Genomic DNA, 5451 nt, shown 5'->3' on the forward strand with positions numbered 1-5451 from the left:
GATCCCCCGAATTGGTCCCTTCCTCCTCTGGCCCTCCACCTAACCATCATATTAATGTTAGCTGCATTTCCTCTATCGTTCAACATGCTTCCTTTATTATTAACATGGTTACTTTTACCTTCTCCCTAAGTAATATCAAAGAACTTCTGGTGGAAAATTTCTATTTACCTGGGATTCATCAAACTAGGGCCTGGTCATCATTTCAGGATAGTGTTAACAGAATAGCCTGTCCTAATACACTATACCCCCAAACTAAAACCTGTAATTAAAAAAATATATATCTCTGTATTTATTTGTAATTGTACTATATTCTTTTCTATAAATATCTTTTCATAAATTAATATTACAGTAGTCCCCCTATTATCCACATGTGATATGTTCCAAGACCTTCAATGGATACCTGAAATCACAGTTAGTAGCAAACTCTATATATACTATGTTTTTTTCCTATACATACATAATTATGATAAAGTTTAATTTATAAATTAGGCACAGTAACTAAAATAGTTATGGTTTTTAATAAAATAAATGTTCTGTTAATAAAATAGAACAATTACAGTCATGTACCACTTAACCATAGAGATAAGATTTCATCATTAGGCAATTTCCTCAAAGAGTGCACTTATACAATCCTAGATGGTATAGCCTACTACACACCCAGGCTATATGGTATAGCCTATTTCTCCTAGGCTCTACAGCATGTTTCTGTACCGAATACTGCAGGCAACTGTAACATAATGGTAAGTACAGTAATTTTATATGACTGGTAGTACAGTAGGTTTGTTCACACCAACATCACCATAAACACATTAGTAATGAGTTGAGCTATGAGGACTGGTTTCCCAAAACAGGTGTCTGAGGCCCTGGGGGTAGGACTGCGTGCCTTCTGGCCATAAGGGCCAATGAGCCTCTCTGTGCAGTGGAGGAGGGATAAATGCATGGAAGGAGGAGGAGGACTGGGAATAATGAGGAGAAGGAGGTGGAGGGAGAGAAGGGAAGAAGGATAATGAGTTCCACTTTCCACTCGGATGTCACATAGGAGGATACTAGGTCACATAGAAACTATACCCTAGGTCCTGCCCACAGTATGAAGATAAGAAGTTGAGCACGTTACAAGGTGCTAGAAAATTTTCAGCTCCACTCTAATCTTGTGGGACCACCATCACATATGTGGTCCAGCATTGACTAAAATGTCATTATAAAGCATATGACTATGTAACAATATACTGTACTAAAAGTTATGTGAAGGTGTTCTCTCTCTCTTTCAAAATATCTTGTTCTGTACTCACCTTTTCACTTAAAGGAAGCACTTTAAGGCTTCTCTTTAGCATATCTGAATTACCAGCATCATTACTCTTGTCCTTTGGGGCCATTATTAAGTAAAATGAGGGTTACTTGAACACAGGCACTGGGATACTATGACAGTTGATCAGATAACCATGACGGCTACTATGTGACTAACAGGCCTGCAGGGTGTGTACAGTGTGGAGACACTGGACAAAGAGATGAGTAACATCCTGAGCAGGGCAAAGCAGGACTGCCTAAGAGTTGATTACTCTACTCAGAACAGCCACAATTTAAAGCTTATGAATTGTTTATTCTGGAATGCTCCATTAAATATTTGAAGATTCTGGTTAACAGTGAATAACTAAAACTGCAGAAAGCAAAACCATGGATAAGGGAGGACTACTATGTATTTCATTTGCATGACTTATTTAAGGCCTAGTTCCATCACTAGAAGATAAATTTCATGGGATTAAGGACATTTTAACTTTGTATACTGTTGTACCTCTGTTCTGAATTTTTGTAGATGATAAAGTGTTTATTTACCAAATAGTGTAAATGCTCTTAGCATGGCTGATTTCAAACTATCAACTAGATATCACTAAATGCATATTTGGGAAGAGATGGACACAACTGGCTTCAGCACATAACTGAAAGTAAAATTTTTGTCACTTGCATTACAAATCATTAGAAATCTGCAAAACTGGATCCAAAATTCTCTTATTTGTGGTATAATGCATATTTGAAAAAAAATCCTTGACACATGGAATATTTAAAGAGAAATTATCTTGGAGTAAATTTAGTTTTGATTATTATTGTATATTTATTTTCCTCCTAACTATTTGAGATTTCTGTTGCTTTAACATCTGTGCTTTAGATAAATTCAGGTATATCAAATAATCAGATTATTATTTTCATGATCCATTTGAATGAAAGTTGATCTATCTATAATCTTAGCATATTTGGTGAGGAGAGTAGTCTGGCTACATTTAGTTAACTATATCGCATACCTCACCCCAAAACTCTAGATAGGCACAAGCTTACTAATTTATTTCTGTAATGCAAACCACTGCAAATGTCCCATTTAAAAAAATACAAAGAGAAATGGAAAATAAACACAGATCATTGATATATTACTAAGCTGAAGGATTTCCTTCTATGAAAGTAAAGGATTGATCTTCATTAAAAATGTGATTTACTCCAGAGAGAGAATAATTATGTATTAGTCAATAGCTAAAGCATTTTAATAGTATCTTTCTACAGCTGAAACTGCATTAAAAGACTAAAATCTGGACCTGAGAAAAGCTTCATTAATTAAACAAAAATCCTTTTTCTTCACACTGAGAAACTGTCAAAATATTTTCGAAAATGGGTATCAGATGAAACAGATACAGTTACACATTGAAATACTTTGGGTTCATGTGGGTCCCAGAATCTGGAAGCATCAGATGGTCTGATGAATTCAAACTGGGAGAATTCAGATTATATCAAAGTCTTTTGTATCATCGAAATTAATTAATTAAGCTTAGAAAGTGTGCAGAGCTCTTTCTGTACCAGCTAAACCCTGTGGGGAATATCACAGAGGCTTAAAAATTGCTCCCTGATTTCAGGGTGTTTGACCTGGATTTGGGAACTGGAACAAAGACAGGTGGAATAATAAAAATCTAAGTACACCTAGTTTGGATAGCATTCAGAGGAAGGATAAATGAATGTAGGCTATGAACATAATTTAATTTTTACAACTTTATATATGTATTATTTCACTTTGCAGATGGGCAACAGATCCTTAGGAAGGGTAAATAGCTATTCCAAATCACATACTAACACATGACTGAATTGGGCTTCAATAGATTCAAAAGCTGATATTCCACGCTGTCTCTGCTAGCACAAGTGAAGTTTTAGCAACGAATTACAAAAAGATTACAAAAAAGTAATGAAAAGGTTACAAAAAGGAATGTTACAAAAACGCCTTAATCCATGCTCTTTAGGAGAAAGAAAGGAACCAACATTTATTGTGCATTTAAAAACACTTAAACACACAGAGTAGGAAACAGAACCTGACCCATACAATTTCTCACATGCCCTCTAATTCTTTCTTGTGGATTTGTCTTCTTGACTCAGTAAAGTCATGGATAAAGAGTATGACTTAGTGGAACAAGCATAGATTTTAGAATCAACAGGCTCTGTCTCCAAGTCTGCCCTATACTTTATTACTTTGCCCAACTTCCCCAGTCTCAGTTTCTTGAGACTACTTTCCTCTGTAGAATGGGAATATAAAACCATTCTTGCCTGGTCATTGAGAGAACTAAGTGAAATGTGATAATATATGTTATACATCTAGCGAGCATATATGGCCTTAATTATTGTAATTCCTTTGTTTCCCACAGAGAGAAAAGTTCAGCTCATATTCTATTATAGTTCCTTAATAGAGCAATCAGGATTTTTCACATTGTTTTGTCTCATAGTCATAAATGTATATGCTGCTCTCATCAAGAGATTTGTGTCTCAGCGAACAAAACTGTGGTTCATTTTACTTGCATAACCCTTCTCCCACCTGGTGATACAGAAAGTGTCTAGCATTTTTTTTTTTCAGACACAATTAGGCAGTACCTTCTTTAAACACTGAGAAAGGCATATCTAGGGGATACAAGTAGTAAATGCCTGGCAGGTGTTGGTTATTATTATCTCTATTTTGTAGACATACACTGAGGTACAAAGAGGCTGCTAGCCAACTTTCATGACTCATAACAGGTGGAGTTGGAGTTTAAACAAATACTGTAGTTCCAAGGTTTACACTCAACTGTTTTATTGTAACAAATGTATTAGATTCAATTTTCAGCCAACCCTCCCTGCTACACACCCCTCCACATGTACATACACGCACACACACACATATACACACACTTCTCACTGATACAATAAAAAATATGTCACTTAATCCAAGTCTGATCAATTATTATAAAAGGGGAAACAAATATATTAAACATGGTCATGATAATAAATGGAAATCAGTAAGTATAATAAATTGTTATAGAATCTATAGTTAAATAATATATTGGGGATAGTAGGAGTGCAGAGGAGGGAAGGCCCGGCTTTCCCATGAGTATCTGCCAAAGCTTCATAGAGAAGGCGAGGCTCTCAATTTTGAAAAATGATCAACCAGGCATTGAAAAAAGGTACTTGGCAAATTGAGCTATTAATGTAAAGTTTTGCTATTGAAATTGAGCTATTAATGTAAAGTTTTATAAAGTATGCTTGTCAGAACATTAGTTTTATGGGATATTAAAAAGAAACCCTCTATAGATAGGTGAGGCAAACACTTAAACTAAATAGATTAAACAACAACAACAAAAACATCAATCTGGGATTTGTCTTGATTGTTTTATTTCCTAGTTCACTGTAGAATATCTCAGAGTTTTTCTTTGGCTGATGGAACTTGTGACTTTCTAAGCTAGTGGCAGATTCAGAGTTTGTTCTAAAAATTATTATAAGATCCTGCTCTAGGTAACATTTCTTAGGGCAAAGCTTTTTAAGGACCTCCTTTGGAAGATGCTGATTTTGAGCCTTTCTACACCTGACACATGAGGAATGGTTAGGCTCAGCATGTGAACCATTTTGCATATGGTTATTTCAATATGATTGTTACATTTCATTAAAATATACTTCCTCTCTTGCTAGCTTTCTAACTAAGATGACCCCAACGTACTGCACATTTCAAAACTTTAGAGGTCTTTGTAAGGCTTGTGTAATTTTAGCTAAGTATGCACCTGGAAAACCAGTCACTCTCCATTCTCCAAACAAATCCATTTCTGGGAATTTGTGCTCTTGTGAATCAAGCAAACATCCCTTCATTAATAGAGATATGATATTATTTTAAGCGGCCTTTGTTTTATCATTGGTTGAAAGTTAAATATAGCAAAGAAAGAAAGAAGCTTACATCTCTCATGGTTCTCAAAGCTTTTTGGTTGAATCAACAGCTGTAATTGTGAGAGAAGGGTATTGAGAAAACAATAAAAATAACAAAATGAAAGATACAAAAGGAATAATATTAAAAATAAGAACAAAAATCCCAATGACTCTTTCCTACCTACTCATACAGGATCTCAGCCTTCTTAGAATCCTTGCTTTTCTTGGAATTCTCAGTGGATTTCTCACAAGAGCTCATGA

The sequence above is a fragment of the Pteropus vampyrus genome, unplaced genomic scaffold (genome assembly GCF_000151845.1).
Source record: "Pteropus vampyrus isolate Shadow unplaced genomic scaffold, Pvam_2.0 Scaffold218, whole genome shotgun sequence".
Lineage (NCBI taxonomy): Eukaryota > Metazoa > Chordata > Mammalia > Chiroptera > Pteropodidae > Pteropus > Pteropus vampyrus.